The sequence below is a fragment of the Bos indicus genome, chromosome 21 (assembly GCF_029378745.1).
Source record: "Bos indicus isolate NIAB-ARS_2022 breed Sahiwal x Tharparkar chromosome 21, NIAB-ARS_B.indTharparkar_mat_pri_1.0, whole genome shotgun sequence".
NCBI classification, from domain to species: Eukaryota; Metazoa; Chordata; class Mammalia; order Artiodactyla; family Bovidae; genus Bos; species Bos indicus.
Window position 1 is genome coordinate 38,998,181 of NC_091780.1, and position 24,244 is coordinate 39,022,424.

Sequence of the window (24,244 nt, forward strand, 5' to 3'; positions counted from 1 at the left end):
TAGAATTAGTTCCAGGGTTAATGAAAGAATAGTTCTACTTAATGATATCCTTGGAGAATGTATTATCAGTAAAATTTGTGGGAAAGCAATGAAATTTTCCTTTGATCACATGACTAACAACAACCATTAAACTCTTTTAGAAATGAAGATACCTTGAGAAGTTACGACATGCCTAGGTCATACTGTAGTTATCATAAACTGACTTTATCACAGTGGGAAGCTATTTAAAATGAGACTGACCCAAAAGTATCATAATGTACTTGTTTCTTTTCACAGTACCATGTTCTATTTTTAAGCAGTCACCAAAAAGTATATTTATTGACTGAATCAAACCTTAAATCCAGTGAATCCATATTCTTATTTATGTACAAAATAATTAGGAAAAGCATTAATATTTGATACAAAAAGTTTTTGGAATACATGGAATTTTACCGTGAGCTTTTTTAAAAAATTATTTATTTTTTAATTGAATGATAACTGCTTTACAGAATTTTGTTGTTTTCTGTCAAACCTCAACATGAATCAGCACTATGTCCATAACTCTACTCTTTATGTCTCTTTCTCCATTGCTGCCCTGCAAATAAATTCTTTAGTACCATTTTTCTAGATTCCATACATATGCATTATTATACGATATTTATCTTTCTCTTTCTGACTTACTTCACTCTGTATATATGCTTTAGGTTCATCCACCTCATTAGAACTGACTCAAATGCGTTCCATTTTATTGTTGAATAATATTGTATATATGTACCACAACTTTTTTATCCATTCAACTGTCAATGGACATCTAGGTTGCTTACATGTTCTAGCTATTGTAAATAGTGCTGCAATGAAAAATGGGATACATGTGTCTCTTTCAATTTTGGTTTCCTTAGGGTACAAGCCAGAGAAGGAAATGGCAACACTCCAGTATTCTTCCCTGGAGAATCCCATGGACATAGGAGACTGGAGGGCTACAGTCCATAGGGTTGCACAGAGACGGACATGACTGAAGTGACTAAGCAGCAGCAGCAGCAGGGTATAGGCCTAGGAGAGGGATTGCTGGGTCATATGGAGATTTTATTCCTAGTTTTTTAAGGAATCTCCATACCGTGTTCCATAGTGGCTGTTTCTATTTACATTCCCACCAACAGTGCAAGAGTGTTCCCTTTTCTCCACACCCTCTCCAGCATTTATTGTTTGTAGATTTTTGATGATGGCCATTCTGACTGATGTGAGGTGATATCTCACTGTAGTTTTGATGTGCATTACTCTAATAATGAGCCATGTCATGCATCTTTTCCTGTGTTTGTTAGCCATCTGTATGTCTTCTTTGGAGAAGTGTCTGTTTAGGTCCTTTCCCCACTTTTTGATTGGCTTGTTTGTTTTTCTGGTATTGAGTTGTATGAGCTGCTTGTATATTTTGGAAATTAATCCTTTGTCAGTTATTTCATTTGCTATTATTTTCTCCCATTCTGAGGGTTCTCTTTTCACCTTGTTTATAGTTTCCTTTGCTGTGCAAAAGTTTTTAAGTTCAATCAGGTCCCACTTGTTTACTTTTATCTTTATTTCCATTACTCTAGGAGGTGGGTCATAGAGGATCTTGCTTTGGTTTAAGTCGTTGAGCATTCTGCCTATGTTTTCCTCCAAGGGTTTTATAATTTCTGGTCTTACATTTAGATCTTTAATCTGTTTTGAGTTTATCTTTGTGTAATGTGTTAGGAAGTGTTCTAATTTCACTCTTTTACATGTAGCTGTCCAGTTTTCCCAGCACCATTTATTGAAGAGGCTGTCTTTGCCCCACTGTTTATTCTTGCCTCCTTTGTCAAAAATAAGGTACTCATAGGTGCATGGGTTTATTTGGGGGCTTTCTATCTTGTTCCATTGGTCTATATTTCTGTTTTTGTGCCAGTACCATACTGTCTTGATGACTGTAGCTTTGTAGGATAATCTGAAGTCAGGAAGGTTGATTCTTCCAACTCCATTCTTCTTTCTCAAGACTGCTTTGGCTATTCAGGGTCTTTTCTGTTTCCATATGAATTGTGAAATTTTTTGTTCTAGTTCTGTGAAAAATGCCATTGGTAATTTGATAGGGACCACATTGAATCTGTAGATTGCACTTGGTAGTGTAGTCATTTTCACAATATTGATTCTTCCTACCCAGGAACATGGAATATCTCTTCATCTGTTTATGTCATCTTTGATTTATTTTATTAGGATCTTATAATTTTCTGTGTATAGTTCTTTTATCTCCTTCAGTTCAGTTAGTTCAGTCACTCAGTCGTGTCCAACTCTCTGCAACCCCATGAATCGCAGCATGCCAGGCCTCCCTGTCCATCAACAACTCCCAGAGTTCACCCAGACTCACGTCCATCGAGTCAGTGATGCCATCCAGCCATCTCATCCTCTGTCGTCCCCTTCTCCTCTTGCCCCCAATCCCTACCAGCATCAGAGTCTTTTCCAATGAGTCAACTCTTCACATGAGGTGGCCAAAGTACTGGAGTTTTAGCTTTAGCATCAGTCCTTCCAAAGAAATCCCAGGGCTGATCTCCTTCAGAATGGACTGGTTGGATCTCCTTGCAGTCCAAGGGACTCTCAAGAGTCTTCTCCAACACCACAGTTCAAAGGCATCAATACTTCGGTGCTCAGCCTTCTTCACAGTCCAACTCTCACATCCATACATGACCACAGGAAAAACCATAGCCTTGACTAGACGACCCTTGGTTAGCAAAGTAATGTCTCTGCTTTTGAATATGCTATCTAGGCTGGTCATAACTTTCCTTCCAAGGACTAAGCGTCTTTTCATTTCATGGCTGCAGTCACCATCTGCAGTGATTTTGGAGCCCAAGAAAATAAAGTCTGACACTGTTTCCACTGTTTCCCCATCTATTTCCCATGAAGTGGTGGGACCAGATGCCATGATCTTCGTTTTCCGAATGTTGAGCTTTAAGCCAACTTATTCACTCTCCACTTTCACTTTCATCAAGAGGCTTTTTAAGTCCTCTTCACTTTCTGCCATAAGGGTGGTATCATCTGCATATCTGAGGTTATTGATATTTCTCCCGGCAATCTTGATTCCAGCTTGTGTTTCTTCCAGTCCAGTGTTTCTCATGATGTACCCTGCATAGAAGTTAAATAAGCAGGGTGACAATATACAGCCTTGACGAACTCCTTTTCCTATTTGGAACCAGTCTGTTGTTCCATGTCCAGTTCTAACTATTGCTTCCTGACCTGCATACAAATTTCTCAAGAGGCAGATCAGGTGGTCTAGTATTCCCATCTCTTTTAGAATTTTCCAGTTTATTGTGATCCACACAGTCAAAGGCTTTGGCATGGTCAATAAAGCAGAAATAGATGTTTTTCTGGAACTCTCTTGCTTTTTCCATGATCCAGGGGATATTGGCAATTTGATCTCTGGTTCCTCTGCCTTTTCTAAAACCAGCTTGAACATCAGGAAGTTCGTGGTTCACATATTGCTGAAGCCTGGCTTGGATAATTTTGAGCATTACTTTACTAGCGTGTGAGATGAGTGCAAGTGTGCGGTAGTTTGAGCATTCTTTGGCATTGCCTTTCTTTGGAATTGGAATGAAAACTGGTCTTTTCCAGTCCTGTGGCCACTGCTGAGTTTTCCAAATTTGCTGGTATATTGAGTGCAGCACTTTCACAGCATCTTCTTTCAGGATTTGAAATAGCTCCACTGGAATTCCATCACCTCCACTAGCTTTGTTCGTAGTGATGCTTTCTAAGGCCCACTTGACTTCACATTCCAGGATGTCTGGCTCTAGATCAGTGATCACACCATTGTGATTTATCTGTATTTATCTCCTTAGGTAAGTTTATTCCTAGGTATTTTATTCTTTTTGTTACAATGGTGAATGGGATTGATTCCTTAATTTCTCTTTCTGATTTTTCATTATTAATGTATGGAAGTGCAAGTGATTTCTGTGTATTGATTTTGTATCCTGTAACTTTGCTAAATTCACTGATTAGTTCTAGTAATTGTCTGATACTATCTTTAGGATTTTCTATGTACAGTATCATGTCATCTGCAAATATTGAGAGCTTTACTTCTTCTTTTCCAATCTGGATTCCTTTTATTTCTTATTCTTCTCTGATTGCTGTAGCTAAGACTTTCTAAACTATGTTGAATACTAGTGGTGAAAGTGGACACCCTTGTCTTGTTCCTTATTTTAGGGGGAATGCTTTCAGATTTTTGCCATTGAGAATAATGTTTGCTGTAGACTTACCATATATGGCCTTTAGTATGTTGAGGTAGGTTCCTTCTATCCCCATTTTTTAAAGAGTTTTAATCATAAATGGGTGCTGAATTTTGTCAAAGACTTTTTCTGCATCTATTGAGATGATCATATGATTTTTATCTTCAATTTGTTAATATGGTGTATCACATTGATTGATTTGTGGATATTGACGAACCCTTGTATCCCTGGAATAAGCCCAATTTGATCATGGTGTATGTGCTTTTTGATGTGTTGCTGAATTCTGTTTGCTAAAATTTTGTTGAGGAGTTTTGCATCTATGTTCATCAGTGATATTGACCTGTAGTTTTCTTTTTCTGTGTTGGCTTTGTCTGGTTTTGCTATCAGGATGATGATGGCCTCATAGAATGAGTTTGGAAGTGTTCTTTCCTCTGCAATTTTTTGAAAGAGTTTTAGAAGGATAGGCATTAGCTATTCTGTAAATGTTTGATAGAATTCTCCTGTGAAGCCCTCTGGTCCTGGGTGTTTGGTTTTTGGGAGATTTTTGATCACAGCTTCAATTTCAGTGCTTGTAATTGGGTTGTTCATAATTTCTATTTCTTCCTGGTTCAGTCTTGGAAGATTGAACTTTTCTAAGTATCTGTCCATTTCTTCCAGGTTATACATTTTATTGCCATATAGTTGTTCATAATAGTCTCTTATAGTCCTTTGTATTTCTGCATTATCTGTTGTAATCTCTCCTTTTTCATTTCTCATTTTGTTGATTTGATTCTCTATTTTTTCTTGATAAGTCTGGCTGAAGATTTGTCAATTTTGTTTATCTTCTCAAATAACCACCTTTTAGTTTTATTAATCTTTACTATTTTTTCTTTCATTTCTTTTTCATTTATTTCTGCTCTAATCTTTATGAGGTCTTTCATTCTGCTAATTTTGGGATTTTTTTTTCTTCTTCTTTTTCCAGTTGTTTTAGGTGTAAAGTTAGGCTTTCTATTCAATGTTTTTCTTGTTTCTTGAGATAGGATTATATTGTGATAAACTTCCCTCTTAGAACTGCTTTTGCTGCATCCCATAGGTTTTGAGTTGTGTTTTCACTGTCATTTATGTCTAGAATTTTTTTTATTTCTCTTTTAATTTCTTCAGTAACCTATTGGTTATTTAGAAACGTATTGTTTAATCTCCATGTGTTTGCGTTTTTTACAGTTTTTTTTTTTTTTTTTTTTGTAGTGGATATCTAGTCTCATAGCATTGTGGTCAGGAAAGATGCTTAATACAATTTCAATTTTCTAAAATTTACTGAGGTTTGACTTGTGACCCAAGATGTGGTCCATCCTGGAGTATGTTTCATGTGCACTTGAAAAGAAGGTGTATTCTTCTGCATTTGGATGGAATGTCTGGCAATATCAATGAGATCCACCTCATCTGATATATCATTTAAGACTTGTGTTTCCTTATTAATTTTCTGTTTTGATGATCTGCCCATTTGTGTGAGTGGGGTGTTAAAGTCTCCTATTATTGTTGTGTTACTATCAGTTTCTCCTTTTATGTCTGTTAGTGTTTGTCTTATGTACTGAAGTGCTCTTTTGTTGGATGCATGCTGCTGCTGCTGCTGCTAAGTCGCTTCAGTCGTGTCCGACTCTGTGCAACCCCATAGACGGCAGCCCACCAGGCCCCACCATCCCTGGGATTCTCCAGGCAAGAACACTGGAGTGGGTTGCCATTTCCTCCTCCAGTGCATGAAAGTGAGAAGTGAAAGTGAAGTCACCCAGTCATGTCAGACTCTTAGCGACCCCATGGACTGCAGCCTACCAGGCTCCTCTATCCATGGGATTTTCCAGGCAAGAGTACTGGAGTGGGGTGCCATTGCCTTCTCCGTTGTTGGATGCATAGATATTTACAATTGTTATGTCTTCCTGTTGGATTGATCCCTTGATGATTAGATAGTGTCCTTCCTTATGTCTTGTAGCATTCTTTATTTTAAGGTCTATTTTGTCTGATATGAGGATTGCTACTCCAGCTTTCTTTTGCTTCCCATTTGCATGGAATATATTTTTCCATCCTCTCACTTTCAGTCTATATGTGTCTTTAGGTCTGAAGTGGGTTTCTTGTGGACAGCATATATATGGGTCTTGTTTTTGTATCCACTCAACCAGTCTGTGTCATTTGGTTAGAGAATTTAATCCATTTACATTTAAAGTAATTATTGATATTTGGCTCAGATCAAGTATAGTATCTACCATGGGCTTTTGTACAGTGTCTTCAAGGGGTTAGATATACATTGTGGACATTATTTGAAATATTTTGTCTGTGCTTAAAACAGACTTGAACTGCCTGAGAGATTATAATTACATTGTACAGCATTATTTTCTAATATTTAGTATGAAATAATGCATATAGGCAGTGCGCAATAAACTTTTATAGATATAATGAAAGAGTACTGTTGTCACCTGGAAAATCGTGATTAAGGTGATTTGAGGACATGCCTTCTAAGGAGAAGGAGGTAATTTGAGGAGTTGTTATAAATAATATTAGATTATTCTGTATTTCAGATGCTCAAAATGGTGGAAATATCAGAAGACAAAGTAAGTTGGTAGAAACATGTTTTTGAATGTTCTTAGATCTAACATATTTCAAAACATTGTGACTATAGCAATGTGGAAAAGTTTGTGAAATTTATAACAATAGGTTTATTATGGCAAGTCCTTCTGTATTAATAGAAATTAACCATCTGCAGCTTTCATATCATAAGGAGAAACTCATGATAATTCTCTGTTCAGTAAGGCATGCAAAATCTATTTTTTACTCATTAGTTCATTAGCTTAGTACCGTTTCTTTTATTACCAATTCTAAGATATAAATTATCAAAAGCTTTCCTTCATCTAACTTTCAAAATATAGAATATGTATTTGTTTTATATGTTTCCAATAAGTATATATTCCCAGCCTGATTTAATTTTTTTTTTTTACTTTACAATATTGTATTGGTTTTGCCATACATCAACATGAATCTGCCACGGGTGTACACATGTTCCCAATCCTGAACCCCCTTCCCACCTCCCTCACCATACCATCCCTCTGGGTCATCCCAGTGCACCAGCCCCAAGCTTCCTGTATCCTGCATCGAACCTGGACTGGCGATTCATTTCTTATATGATATTATACATGTTTCAATGCCATTCTCCCAAATCATCCCCCACTCCCTCTCCCACAGAGTCCAAAAGACTGTTCTATACATTTGTGTCTCTTTTGCTGTGTTTATGACTATAGAGAGTATTCAATGTTTGAGATCACTTGACTATTCAAGCTTTCTGCTAGGAAAAAATATATTTCCTGTCAATGTTAGGGTGACATTACATACTCCAGAATATGCAATAAAAATACATTTATTTCATATCTGAGATGTCTGGTACAGATCTTTCTTAAAGATAGAAAGCATGTAAAATCTAAGAACTTCTGGAAAATTGCTAAATGCTATAATCCAACCTGTCACAACCATATTGCTGTTTAAAGATATTGCCTGAAAAGAACACCTGGAAAACTCTTGAGCTGGTAAATCAAAACACTTGACTTTTCTCAGTAGCCAATCAAGGTGATACAATTTCAGTCCTGAATATAGTGCTGTGTATATAGAAGTAGAGATATGGGAGCTGAATTTTTCTGATTTTTTCTATCTTTACATGTCTTCCTTTAGAAAATTTACTTTAATATGGTAAATAAAATAAGGAAGATATACTTAAGGATCTCACCCACATCATTTAATCCTAAAAACATAGCTATTTTCATAAAGAAGTAACTACACAATTTGCAGAAGGAAGTGCAAAATTAAAATGCAAGATTCCTTATTCAAATTATTAAGAATTTCAAAATGGAATTAATTTAATTGCAGGGTCCTTCTAACCGTAGAACCTTATGTGGACTCACAGATCACACACCCTGTTGTATATTAACAAAATTATATTTTGTTATTGTGTACTTTGGATTGTGTATTTTACTACTCTCAATTTACAAATGAGGAAATACAAACCCAGAAAGTCTAAATGGTTCACCAAAGATCACAGAAGATTTGGAGATGGGACATCCTAGATTCCAAACTTCAAAATAAATTTTGTGTTGCTTTTTCTTAAAATATATGTGAAGACGTCTCATAACTAAGTAAATTTTATAAGTAAAAACAGACTTGGAAGCATAGCCAAAAGGTTTCAAAAAAATGTTGATAATATCTAAAATATGTAACAGTGTTATTATTTAACTTAATAGTGTAATGTTAACACAATATTGTGAATGTACCTAATGCCACTCAATTGTACACTTAAAAATGTAGATTTTATGCTGTGTATGTTTTAACAAAATAAATATCTCTCTCCCTTCATATATATACTTGAACGAACTTTTTGCCCAACGCTGTGTGTGGTTTGGATGCCTATAATCTATACACATCCTAGTTGTGTGTCTCAGGAGAACTCCAACTACAGCACTCTGAGATCTATATATTTAAAATAATAACAATAAATTCAACTTTTGAGACCACTGAATTCTCATTTTTATGGTTAAAAGATTCTTCTTTATTCTGTTTTGTGGTCATAACAAGTGCAGCATAATTCTCTGGAATTATATCCTCAATCTTCCTATATTCATGTCTTTGCTGGATCTAATGTTCTTCCTTTTCTGACATGTCCTTTTTATGCCTGATGTAGGAACCCAGCCTTTTCCCCTCTTCACAAACACACACCCAGCTTTTGAAATCCCACTTATGCATCAAAAACCCTAATAAAAAGTATATCCTTTATGTTCAACCGTAATTATTAAATATTCCATTTTTGCAGTCACATTTCCATTGTTTTTCTCTTATTCTGCAATGGATTAAATAGTTATGAACATATTTATCTCATTTCCTCAAATTGCCTTGAAGTCAGAAATCTCTGCAAATGTTTATAGTAATTTGTGTTTTGATTCACCACAATAAACAAGATTTTTAAAGAAGCACTATGACTTTATTTTGCTTCCTAAAATTTGAAATGATAAACTGTATCTCTTATGAACCTACAGGTCTATACTTCACCTGAAAATACAAATCATTTATTTATTTAATATTTGGAAACAAAGAGTTCCATTTACTTTTTAAAGCTACACAATAAGGGAAAACGAAATATCAGGTCTTTTGTATAAGTATGCACTATGAATCCCACAATTTCTTATGGATATTAGATTTTTAATCAGAATACTTATTCAAATGCTAGAAGTAGATTTTAATTTTCCCTTTAATCAGTTCCTCAACTTAGAATTAGTACTAATAACTTTCCTATGAACTTGACTGCAAAATTCAGAGAGGCATTGTTCCAACGCATCATTTTGCAAACAGATGTTACTTTATGCTTTTAATCCCAGTACACAAATGAGCATAGAATTCTTGTAACATGCCAGCCTGGTCTTTCCTCTTAATTCTTTTGGAAAGTTGGCCATGTTCTCTTAAATCTCAAGAAAAAAATATATATAACTCTCAACTAATTCCTTAACAATAAAATGCCCATTGATTACATTCCAATTGAGATCTATTTCACTAAGACCATAATTAATAAAGTTGAAAAACCAACTTTAAAATAATTATCCCATAAAACCAGATATAATATTGACCAATTTAAAACAAGATAACTTGACATCAAGGCCACTTAGTCCTTCACCAATAAGATTTTGAAAAATGTAAGTACCCTTTTTAAATGATTTACCTTTCTATTTTTAGCAACTGGTACCTAAGAACTTGAACGTGAATTTGAGCAAACTCTAGGAAGTAGTGGAGGACAGAGGAGTTGGCAGCAAAAGTCAGACACAACTTAGTCACTAAACAACAACTAAGAATTAAATGACTTTCAGAAAGTCCTTCAGGAAGGTTAGTTTAACTTAATACAATTCCAAATTAATGAAGTGTGGCCAGTATGCATTTTATTTTTAATCTATATGTATTTCTTAAATGTATTTTCAATTAATACTTCTCTGGAAATGAAACTTATTTACTTTTGGCTTACCAATGTATGATAGAGATTCTGATCTAATATTAACATTCTTAGTCATTCTCACATGAAGCAAACATTTTATAGATCCAGAATTTTAGGCAAAAAATAATTTAAAATTAGAAATTCTTTATGTGCATATATTATATTTAAATAGTTTTATTTTGTGTTTATTGTAATATAAATATATATCTGTTTCTACAGGAATAAAATCGTACCCAAATGTATTAAATGGAGGAAAAATGAGCCAAATATTCTACTTCTTCTTTATCTTCAGAAAATGATTTTTGCATTTACAAATATTCACATATTTTAAATGTGTGTGTATATGTACTACAATTTCTAAGGACTAAGAGAAGTAGGTCAAAAATTTGCTATGGTTGAAAATCTGTTCATTTGTGTAATTCTGAAATTTGAGTCTAAAATGGCAATTATTTTTAATTGCAACTCTCAAAAGCCACAGCTAGTATATCATCCTCACTTGGATAGGCAGTGTGGAGTACCGATCGAGGTCATGGTTAATATACCTCTGCTGCTGCTGCAGCTGCTGCGTCGCTTCAGTCGTGTCGGACTCTGTGCGACCCCATAGATGGCAGCCACCAGGCTCTGCTGGCCCTGGGATTCTCCAGGCATGAACACTGGATCGGGTTGCCATTTCCCTCTCCAATTCATGAAAGTGAAAAGTGAAAATGAAGTCGTTCAGTCGTGTCTGACTCTTCAAGACCCCATAGACTGCAGCCCACCAGGCTCCGCCATCCATGGGATTTTCCAGGCAAGAGGACTGGAGTGAGGTGCCATCGCCTTCTCTAATACTAGTTAAAGAACTTCTTCATGAAAAACTTTGAAATTACTAGATAACCATTTGGGAAAATATGAATTTGGTCTATATACTGTAAACCAAGATAAATTCCACACATATCCAACACAATGAAAATAAATAAATTTGTGCAAATAGTAAAACGAAATATAAATTAATTCCTTTAAAATCTGGACTGCATATGGTCTCTCTAACTAGGTCTCAAAATCCAGAATCCATTAGGAAATAAATTAACTTGATTAGCTTAATCCAAATTTCTACATTGTCAAAAGCAGGAAATATTGATATATCAAAAAATACATGACTATCTTGGAAATAATATTTACATTCATTTCACAGATAAAAAGTAATCATCCCCAAATAAAAAGAGCTAGAAATACAGGAGATAATAGCCCAATACAAAAAGAGATATTTGACATTTGTAGAAATTCATTGAAAGAAATACAAATAATATTAAACATGAAAAGTTGTTCAAACTCAGTTATTCTATGAGAACTACAAACTAAAAATAGTAAAATAAAATTTCACAACTATTCAATTGATAAAAATACAAGTATAAAGAAATCCTTTATACAGAAAAGAATTTCCCAAAATGAATGAAGGTAACTATGTATTGAATTAGAAACTGAACCAGGGTGCAATTTGCAAATGAGAGAAAACTATATTATATATTTAGTAGGCTGCATTATAAAGACACACAAAAAAACTTCAATAATTTTTAATGTCATTCTGCATTTTTAAATTCTAATTTTTAGGTTTGTAGGAATTGTCATATTTTGTACATTGTGAGAGAGAATAAATACTTTGATACTGACAATCAGTAATTTCAGTAAAAGAAAAAAATAAAATGTAAAATCAAAGTAATTATGTTATATGCCAAAACTGAACAAGAAATATTAAAAACATGACTTCTAAATTCACATTTCTTGCTCTGAACATTTCAATTGCTTTAACACTATATTTTCTTTTAATTAATGGCTCTAAAGTCACATTGTGGACTGCAAAACCATTTACAGCTAAAAATGGCTAGGTTTTGATAAGAAAAAGAACAAGAGCTTGGGATAGTTTATTGTGACAGAAAACAAATAAGCTGTTAGAGATTAATTGGGTCATACTAGAAGAATCCTTGTGCCAACTTTAAGGGATCCAGAGTGAAAAAACTGATAATTAGAGAATCAGAAGAACAAGAAATGGAATTGACCGAAATGCTTTAAATCTCTGAATATTTGCAAGTATAAAAGGATGTTCCAAAAAGAGATTGCCCAACAAAGTACCTTTCTGTCATCTAAGATGACTTATAACCAAAGTTCTACTTTGAAAAAGAAAAAAAAAGAAAAATTTTACATAGTCTACCTTCTAGTAGAAATCACTGCAGATGGTGACTGCAGCCATGAAATTAAAAGACGCTTACTCCTTGGAAGGAAAGTTATGACCAACCTAGATAGCATATTCAAAAGCAGAGACATTGCTTTGCCAACAAAGGGCCGTCTAGTCAAGGCTATGGTTTTTCCAGTGGTCATGTATGGATGTGAGAGTTGGACTGTGAAGAAGGCTGAGCACTGAAGAATTGATGCTTTTGAACTGTGGTGTTGGAGAAGACTCTTGAGAGTCCCTTGGACTGCAAGGAGATCCAACCTGTCCATTCTGAAGGAGATCAGTCCTGGGATTTCTTTGGAAGGAATGATGCTAAAGCTGAAACTCCAGTACTTTGGCCACCTCATGCGAAGAGTTGACTCATTGGAAAAGACTGTGATGCTGGGAGGGATTGGGGGCAGGAGGAGAAGGGGACGACAGAGGATGAGATGGCTGGATGACATCACCGACTTGATGGACATGATTTTGAGTGAACTCCGGGAGTTGGTGATGGACAGGGAGGCCTGGCGTGCTGTGATTCATGGGATCGCAAAGAGTAGGACACGACTGAGCAACTGAACTGACTGACCTTCTAGTAGGACTTATTTCACGGTAACCAAATATTCCAAGCTGCTAAGGGGAAAAAAATAGGTTTATATAGAAAAATAGATAGTTAATAAACATGACGACTCATTGGAAAAGACCGTGATGCTGGGGAAGATTGAGGGCAGGAGGAGAAGGGGTGACAGTCTATGAGATGGTTAGATGGCATCACTGACTCAATGGATGTGAGTTGGAGCAAACTCCAGGAGACAGTGAAAAACAGGGAAGTCTGGCGTGCTGCAGTCCATGGAGTCTCAGAGTCGAATGCAACTTAGCAATTGAATAGCAACAATAAATGTCCACGAAATGATCAAACTAGAACATGATTAATGTACAGCTCTAATAAGATAATTCACTCAGGTAAGTTTTATTAATTGGAGTTAAAATTACTATAAAATTGGTTGAGGTGGCACTGAATATTCAGATACACAACCTAACAACAAAGGGAGGATCTCAGTTTTCCGCACCCCCCTGTCCATCCCAACATAACCCTTGATGACTCTCAAAGCTAATGTTTGGGAGGTTACTCTTCCTAGTGCAGGGCCCCCTCCTGTTTGGGGACTCTGATGTGTGACTGGGATCCCTCAGTCCTTGGGGAGGATCTCTGCAATTGTGATTTCCCTCCCAGTTGTGAGTTCTCGGTCCCTACACTGAGAACATGGGTCCTGACTAAACTGCATTTCTGTTGCTTCTAGCCATAGTATTGTATCTCCTTCATTATTTTTAACTGTAGAAAATCTTCTGCTACTCTTCAGGTTGTGCTCAGATATAGCTGCTCTGTAAGCAATTGTAATTTGGGGTTACCTATAGAAGGAATGAGCTGAGAATCTTCCTGCTCTACCATCTTGATGCCTACCAAATTTACTTTATACTTGGTCAACTGATAGCCACAGGGTGACAAGGTACAAAATCTATCTTTTCATTCTCAGCAAGAAATCTAGTCACCCATTTTGGTATTGAACCATAGAAGGGATAACACAAAAATCCTTACCTATCACAGGAAATGACTAGATGAGATTATGTAGATCTTCTTCATTTATTGCTTAAAGATTTATATGAAATATGTAAAAGGTGTGTTTCCACCCTAGGCAATATTCATAACTTTTTTTAAGAGCCTAGAAAAACTATTTTTTCAACTTCTATAGTAGCAGCACTGTCAAGAGAGCTGCTGCTTAAAATTAAAAAAAGAAAATCAGTAGCTTTCATTTGATTTTTTTAAAGCTGATCAGAATCTTCAGTATAGTGTAAGAGCCAAGAAATAGTTAATACAGACAACACTCCTCCCCTAGCACTGTACGATTTTTATTTCCCTCACAGCACTTCAATCATTTCAGTGTGTCATTGTCAACCACTAGAAGTTCATGAAAATGCAAAGCCTTAAATCATTTGGCTCTAAATCATAATGTGATATGGCCTTGTCAATCTATTCAAAGAAATTTATATTCCTTGGGACTTTTCAGCAAATTCCATGGAGTTTCCACCAAGGATTAATGTTGACTGGCACTGCACAAGTTTTGCAACAAGGTTGAAAATACAAAAGGAGGCTGATAATTGGGCTTAATATTAGAGTGTTCTATTCTAGACAGTAAACATCTTACCTCAGCTTTTAAGGCTTTCTCCAGTATATGACTGAGCCACAGGGAACAGCATATCATGTACTTGCTGAACTGCTGTTCTCAAAGTCCTTTTCACTTTCAAATACCTTTGAAGTCCTACAGGACTCCATGTTTTGTAAATGATTTCTCCATTCACTTTCAAAAATGATTTGGTGGGGGTGAAGTCTAAATATTGAGCACAACTCAAAACTGATTCCTTGATGCTAAACGTAACTAAATCAGTACTAGAAATTTAAGAATATACAGATACAAGGTGCACTATGGTTTAATAGCTACTGATTTTATTGGTGGGTTTTTATGCTTTGAATGTAGAATTTTAAAAATCTAAGTAAATTTGATTTACAATATTATATGAGTTTCTGGCATAGAGCAAAGTTATTTAGACGTGTGGGTGCATACACACACACACACACACCCATTATTGCCTGTAGCATGTTAGTTGCTCAGTCATGTCCAACTCTTTGTGACCCCATGGACTGTAGCCTAACAGGCTTCTCTGTCCATGAAATTCTCCAGGCAAGAATACTGGAGTGGGTTGCCACGTCCTTCTCCAGGGGATCTTCCAGACCCAGGGATTGAACCTGGTTCTCCTGCATTGCAGGCAGATTCTTTACCATCCGAGCTACCAGGGAAGCCCATTACTGTCTATGCATCCTACATATACTAGTTTGGAGAAGGAAATGACAACCCACTCCAGTATTCTTGCTTGGAGAATCCCATGGACAGAGGAGCCTGGCAGGCTACTGTCCATAGGGTTGCAAAGAGTCAGACATGACTGAAGCAACTTAGCATTTACTAGTTTGCATCTGCTAACCCCAAATTCCCAATCCAACTTTCCCCTGCACCCTCCCCTTTTCTTGACAACCACAAATCTGCTTTCTATATCTGTGTCTGTTTCTGTTTCATAGATAATAACATTTGTGTTATATTTTAAATTCGTCATATATCAGTGCTGCTGCTGCTGCTAAGTTGCTCCAGTCGTGTCTGACTCTGTGCAACCCCATAGACGGCAGCCCACCAGGCTCCGCCATCCCTGGGATTCTCCAGGCAAGAACACTGGAGTGGGTTGCCATTTCCTTCTCCAATGCATGGAAGTGAAAAGTGAAAGTGAATTCGCTCAGTCATGTCCTGCTCTTTGTGACCCCATGGACTGCAGCCTATCAGGCTCTTCCGTCCATGAGACTTCCCAGGCAAGAGTACTGGAGTGGGTTGCCATTGCCTTCTCCACATATATCAATAAGAGATATCATATGTTATTTGTCTTTCCATTCAGACTTAGCTGAAAATGGTATGGAATTTTTAGATAATTTTAAAAAGTATATCATGTTTATCAGGTGGATTTCAAACAACACTTGCCCTCAGTGAAGATGTTTGTATTAAATTGTTGAGAATATGTCTGCAGTAGTAAAACCACCCACTTTGTATTATGTTGGGGAAGCATACATTTACATTGTATAAGCAGCACAATTTTAATTACAGAGACTTTATGTTACAATTAGAGCTGGGAAGAATTTAAATTTTAATTCATTCTGCAGTGCTATTTAGATTTCAAAAATATGTCATTTATCTTCACTCAAAACATATAATTTTCTTATATTTCTATTATACACCAGAGTTGCTTGTACATGTTACATGCTAAATAAATGTTTTTCAAATTATTGCATGAACAATGATTCTAAAATAAGGATTTTCAATGCAGATTATGCACATGATTGTTAATAATAAAATATTATTGATATACTATAACAATAAAGATGGAATCTTTATCCATATCTAAAAGATGAGCAGTATTTCTCAGAAAGGTACATGAGTGATTATGTTCTTATAAGTGTTATCTAATATGGAATAAATCCATATGCAATTTTGAATTTCTTAAAGTATTAATATATAATCAATTTTATATTAAAAGATAAATACAATTACTAATCTCTTTCCAATTATCTATACAAGGTATGTCACTGGAAAAGATGAGTGTGTTGATGGTTAATTAGAGAGGTGTATATATATATGTTTGTATTTACACTTAGATTATCATACTAAATGAAGTGAGTCAGAGAAAGAAAGACAAATATCATATAATATCCCTTATGTGCAGAATCTTCAAAAAAGACACAAATGAACTTATTTATAAAACAAAAACAAGTCTCACAGACTTAGAAAATGAATTTATGGTTACCGGGGGGAAGGGAAGGGGAAGGGAGAGATTGGAAATTTGGGATTAACATGCACACACTACTATTTTTAAAATAGATAACCAAGGACATATTGCATAGCACAGGGAACTCTGCTCAATATTCTGTAATAATTTACATGGGAAAAAGAGTTTGAAAAAGAATGAAGTGAAGTGAAGTGAAAGTCGCTCAGTCCTGTCTGACTTTTTGTGACCCCATGGACTATACAGTCCATGGAATTCTCCAGGCCAGAATACTGGAGTGGGTAGCCTTTCCCTTCTCCAGGGGATCTTCCCAACCCAGGGATCATCTCCTGCATTGCAGGCTGAATCATTTTGCTGTAACCTGAAACTAACACTGTTTGTTTTTTTTTTTTTATTAAAGCACATTATTAATCAACTATGTTAATTGGCAGAGAAGGCAATGGCAACCCACTCCAGTACTCTTGCCTGGAAAATCCCATGGATGGAGGAGCCTGGTAGGCTGCAGTCCATGGCGTCGCTAAGAGTCGGACACGACTGGGCGACTTCACTTTGACTTTTCACTTTCATGCATTGGAGAAGGAAATGGCAACCCACTCCAGTGTTCTTGCCTGGAGAATCCCAGGGATGGTGGGGCCTGGTGGGCTGCCATCTATGGGGTTGCACAGAGTCAGACACCACTGAAGTGACTTAGCAGCAGCAGCATGTTATATTGGACACTATACTATCCTATCGAACATAAAATATAAATTTATAAATTAATAAATTTGGGAAGTTGTAATATTTCAACTTTGTTCTTTCTAAGGTTGTTTTAACTATTCATGCTCTCTTGTAATTTTTAATGAATTTTAAAGTTGGCTTGTTCACTTCTCAAAAAATAAAGGATAATTGGAATTTTGATAGAGACTGCATTGCATCTTTAGATTGCTTTGGGTAGTATTGCCGTCTTAACAATATTTTTCCTTACCCAAGAATATAGCATGTCTGTCTATGCATTTATATCCTTTTTATTTCATGCAACAATATTTTGCAATGTCTAAGTCTTGTATTTACCTGGTTAAATTAATTTTTATTTATTTTATTCTTTTTGATGATGTTAGAAATGTTCTGTCAATTGTAATGGTTCTCCTAATTTCATTTTTGGTTCATTTATTGCACACATATGCAAATTCAGTTGATTTTTTCTATATCCATCTTATATCCCACAGTCTACCTGAACTTGTTTATTAGCTCTAACAGGTTTTTGGCATGATTTAGGATCTTCAGTCTAAAAGATCATGTTGTCTGTGATTAGAAAGAGTTTTGCTTCCTTCTTTCCAATGCAGACTCCTTTCACTTCTTTTACTTCCTAAGTTTTGCTAGCTACAGCTTGCTCTTTGGAAGAAAATTTATGACCAACCTAGATAGCGTATTCTGGAGAAGGCAATGGCAAGCCACTCCAGTACTCTTGCCTGGAGAATCCCATGGATGGAGGAGCCTGGTGGGCTACAGTCCATGGGGTCGCCACGAGTCAGTTGCGACTGAGCGACTTCACTTTCACTTTTCACTTTCACGCAATGGAGAAGTAAACGGCAACCCACTCCAGTGTTCTTGCCTGGAGAATCCCAGGGACGGCAGAGCCTGGTGGGCTGCTGTCTATGGGGTCGCACAGAGTCGGACATGACTGAAGCAACTTAGCAGCAGCAGCAGCAGCAGATAGCATATTCAAAAGCAGAGACATTACTTTGCCAACAAAGGTTCGTCTAGTCAAGGCTATGGTTTTTCCTGTGGTCATGTATGGATGTGAGAGTTGGACTGTGAAGAAGGCTGAGCGCCGAAGAATTGATGCTTTTGAACTGTGGTGTTGGAGAAGACTCTTGAGAGTCCCTTGGACTGCAAGGAGAGCCAACCAGTCCATTCTGAAAGAGATCAGCCCTGGGATTTCTTTGGAAGGAATGATGCTAAAGCTGAAACTCCAGCACTTTGGCCACCTCATGGGAAGAGTTGACTCATTGGAAAAGACTGTGATGCTGGGAGGGATTGGGGGCAGGAGGAGAAGGGGACGACAGAGATGTCTGGATGGCATCACTGACTCAATGGACGTGAGTCTGAGTGAACTCCGGGAGTTGGTGATGGACAGGGAGGCCTGGTGTGCTGCGATTCATGGGGTTGCAAAGAGTCGGACACGACTGAGCAACTGAACTGAACTGAACTGATGTGCCAGGCACTTCTGTAGCCTTTGGGGATAATGATGAGCACAACAAAACCCTCATCCTTAGAAAACTTACAAATAAATCAATTCATAAATACAAAAGATAAATATGCTGCGATTCATGAGGTCGCAAAGAGTTGGACACAACTGAGCGACTGAACTGAACTAAACTGAACCAAGATTTTAAAATGTTAGGTTCTGTAAAAAAAAGTTCTTTATTAGGGAAATATAGTGCTAATGTATCAAAAGTTCTGTAATTGTTTTCATAGTAACCCAGGAATAAATTACTTCTTCATCAGTTGAGTAAATTACTACCTCCAGTCGTTGCCATTTTGGCTTCTATAACCCTGTAAACATCTCTAAATATGCCTTTTGCTATCTGTCTTATTATACAAATGTGAAAAAAGACATACATGGCACTTTCTTTAAAAAGAAAAAAACCTTATTAGGAAAAAAGAAAAGATCACTTATGGAAATAAACAAATGTTAGCTCCAATTAAGTTAAAAACTTATGTCTTCTCATCTGTATACTTGCCCTGCATTAGTCCAAAAGGAATAAAGATGTCTATCTTTGAACAACATGTTTCCAATTCACAACATCAAAAACCACCACACACACACACACACACACACACACAAAATCAGGATAAAAGTTTATGGTAAAAACAATGTGTAACCACATTGTTACACATTAGAAACAATGTGTGACATTCATCCATTCACTCAACAGGTATTATTTATAACCTGCTATGTGCAAGGTCTTGTGCTTGGCATTAGGTATATATCATGCTGAACAAGTCATACATAAATCCTGCCCTCAAAATGCTTCTGAGCCAGCCAGAAATTTAAAAATGCACATTTCAAGTTATTCAGCTTATTCATTAGTTATTCATAAAGATATTTCTATTGCCTCACTGTTAACGGGGCTTATTGCAGGCCCTGTGGATGGAGCCATCTGCATGCACTTGTTTGTTTCCTGTCACATCATGGCCAGAGCTCAGATTTTTCCATACTGAGCATTATTAGCTCATGCAGTAGTTAAAACTAGATCTGAGCAGAAAACTCTCTGCCTTGATTCTGCTCCTGGATCCACTAAAAGTTCCAAGTTCCTGTGGCTTCCTGAATCCACTAAAAGTTCAGAAGCATCTGTGCTTCAGGATATTCCAGCAATACCTGGTTAGTAATTTCTGCAACTCCCAGTTTGTATTTTCCCAGCATCTCTGGCAACTTAAGAACAATGAAGTATTTCACACAAATTGTCTAGAAATGCATTTAAAATTCAGGCAGGCAGACTTTGCTTACCTTAACCATTATTATGATACAGTTTTATAATGTATTTGTCTCCTTTCTCCTTAAATGGAGGATGTGCACCAAGTTTTACTTGATGGCTCGGAGCATCCACTGTGAACTTTAATGACTGCTTTAAAATGTATAATAAAGCATACTTTGTTTTAGCATTCTCAGCTAGCCAACAATTTTTAATCCCTCTTTATGTGTACCCTTCTCTGTGTCTTTCAAGTTTTTTTGGCTTTATATATACACTGTAATATGAAAACTATATCTCACTTTTGTGTCATGTGTATTAAATAAAATAAATTTAGCTCTGGGTTAAAAATCTAAGGGTTTGTCTTTAGGTCATAAAAGATAATGCCAATGCAAGGGCAGTCTAAAAATGTTAGCTGTTTCTGGGGGTTTACTTAAAACCTTAGACCTCAGAAGTTATTGTATTTAAGAGATTTAGTGTTTTCAAACTATACTCTGGAAATAAAATGTTTACACATGAAATATAGAATAGATACTGTTAATTCATCCTTGTATTCTCTTTCTTAAGCATACATATACTGAGATTCTACTATGTGCCCAAAACTTTTGAAAGCACTGGTAGATGCATTTAGAGATGGGATGTTAACTATCTTTGATTGCACAACTCATTGAGGAGGTAGATAAGAGACAGGCATGTCAACAGTTGTTTTCTTTTTGTTGTTGTTCAGTCGCCTAGTCATGTCTGACTCTGTGACTGCATGGACCACAGCATGCCAGGCTTCCCTGTTTTCCACTATCTCTGGAGTTTGCTCAAGTTAATGTCCATTGAATCGGTGATGCTATCTAATCATCTCATCCTCTACCGTCTTCTTCTCCTTTTGCCTTCAATCCTTCCCAGCATCAGAGTTTTTCCAATGAGTCAGCCCTTCACATCAGATGGCCAAAATATTGATGCGTCAGCTTCAGTCCTTCCAATGAATATTCAGGGTTGATTTCCTTTAGGACTGACTGGTTTGATCTCTTTGCTGTCCAAGGGACTCTCAAGAGTCTTCTCCAACATTACATTTCAAAGGCATCAATTCTTCAGCATTCAGCCTTTTTTAAAGTTCAATTCTCACATCCATATATGACTACTGGAAAAAAAATAGCTTTGACTATATGGACGTTTGTCGGCAAAGTGATGTCTTTGCTTTTTAATACACTGTCTAGGTTTGTCACAGCTTTTCTTCCAAAAAGCAAGCATCTTCTAATTTCATGGCTGTAATCATTTTTAACTGGATTTTAATTATAATAAGAAATCCATATTGAGAAAAGAGGAAAGATACCACAATATAAATGGCCACATTAGGGACTAGCTACTAATTTGTAGTATAAGGCCTATGACAAAGAAAAAGACAAAATGAAGAAAATTGGATGGCAAAACAAAGACTAGAATTTTCACTGTAGGGAATTTGGTTTAAATTAGGGATATTAGAATATCATATTTATCTTTCAGAAATATAACTCTAAAGATAGTGCAATCAACTCAGGATTATTTCAATGGGTTTGTATATTTTTAACTTAAAGAAAAGGATAAATAAATAATCAAATCTACCCTTATAACTATGTATTACTTCTTTAGGAAATGTACATTGCCTACATTCTGCATGGTTCTCACTTGCCAGGCATCAACACAAGAATTCTTAAATAGCTCCTGGCAGAGTTTCTAAAAATCACTAACAGAAGCCACACATCCAGAAAATGCACGTCTTTTTTGATTTCCCTAAGTCTCAGGTAGGTGGTAATCTCATATTATTTCTCAGAAAAACCTGCTCACTCAGAGTGTTTATGAATTTGCCATATGGTATTTAAAACCTCAAGTCAAAGTAATGTTAGAAATTGTACAGACAGAATCAGAGCATGCTGGTTAATGCTGTTCTCCATTTGGGACCAGGGAGATTTCTTTGTGTGCCAAAAGCTGAAGCCAAAGCATCTTAATATTTGACTTTTACTCTATTTTTTTTTTAAATCAATTGTACAAACCAAGAGTTACATTAAGAGCCTGGAGGGTTTTTTCCTCACATAAACATTACTCATACAAACATAATTTTTACAAATCTACCCCATACAAGAATGCTCCCAAACTAATTTATGTAGTACTATGTCTATTCATGTGCCTAATTATCTTCACTGATTATTTGCAGGTGTCAGTGAATGAGAAACCAGGGAACAGATCCATTGATTTATAATAAATATTGAAATGACTTGTAAAATGTATTGGGAAAGAGCCATGTGATGAAAAAAGGGAAATGTAAACATTTATATAATTCTCCTCAAAATGCTTTTATACAACAGAGATTATAAAAGCAAAAAGCAAAGAACCTGTTCTGATCATCGGATAAAAGAAATCTGTGATGGAAGATGGTCTGAGATTATAGGGACTCACTTTCTTCCCTCATGAATAGAAAATACATTTACATTATGTCATGTGAAATTATTGAACAGCTGCTTGGAAAGAGAGAAAAACAAGAACACCAGCCTGCCAAGGGGATGCAGTGCCGACATGAGATCAGATGCATAGAGTAAATAGAAATGGCATTCAGGAAAGGTGATAAGCAATCAAGTAAAGACCAAAGTGAGATGCCCTGACCTTATATTTAGCATCCGTGCCAAATTAGCATAGCTGTGCAGTGTACTAGAAAATTAAGTGGAAAAAAAGGACAAAGTAAGTGTAAAATCAAAGCAGAAGTTGCACATGTTTGGAATATCAGAAATAATTATGCTCTATTTCATATCCAGAGGGCTACACTGTGGTCAGCTCATCTTTTCCTGAGGAGCCACGGGTTCAAAAGAAAATACTATGAGCTTGACCTATACTAATTAAACAGAAGCAGTATGCTCTCTCTGGGTCTTGACCTAGATGAGTCTGAGTGGTCTCAGGGTAAAGAGGTGACTTAAAGAGAGGAACAAAGATCCTTAGCTGCATTCATTATGCTATCCTCATTTTCTTTGCTGCTCAGCCACAGTTCATTAACTCAGCAAGTTTTCTTTGCACGGGACTGCGAGAGACCACTGTACCCAGTTCAACACGTATGAACTCTTATTACTGGTCAGATAGCCACAAGGAAAGAAACACTGAGGTAAATCAGTCCTTTCTGTTCTCTTATTCCACCAGGATGCTAATCATTTCTTGAGAGTATGTAAATGAATTTATCGGATGCCCTAAAGCTTCCTGAAGTAAGCTATTTGAGCAGAAGTAATTGATTCCAAGAGAGTGAAGGAGGAAGATTCATTCAATTTGTCTTTTACTATCAACATTAAATCAAAACTATTCAGACAGGTGAAAGGAAATCAAAGTCCAGTTCCATTCCAGTAGATGACACCAAGTTCAAATGTGATCACAAACCTTCCCTAAGGAAAAGAATCAATGGTTATCTTTCTAACAGACACAGAAAAATATGCTAGAGATCCCTTAGCAAACCGCCACCTGTCCTCTTGCAGCTGGCTCCTATGGGGAAAAAAAAGTTTATAATGAATATAATCACTTGTCTTTCCCATCATCCTAACATGCAATGGAATCTGCAATAGGCCTCCTACCAAGACTGCATACACTTATTTTCTGTGCAAAAATCTTATTTTTCAAGAAAGAGATCAACTAATCACTGTCAGTTTTTTTCAGCAGGAATCATAGGATGATTTACACTTGAAAAAGACACTAACACTCTAGAGCCAGATTTGCTAGGGGTCCACATTCTGCAGTCCCAGTAGGCAAATATATAGCCTAACAGCATTTGGCTCCTCACAGGTTTCTTTTTTCTGTGTATAACAAGTGCTTCCTCATGTGACTTTCAAGTGAGTTCAAAAGTAAAGGGAAAGAACATAAGATCTATGTGTTGTCTCTGCACTCCAACATCATTTATAAATAGAACAGGAAAATCTTGTTTGTCAAGACAAGGACATGTCATAAAGCTGAATATGTTTGTTTTCTTATCCTTTCTCCAAGAACTGTGACATCTCTTTTCATATCCATAGCTCTCACTAATTCAACAGGAATTTTCCTGCTTGATTTC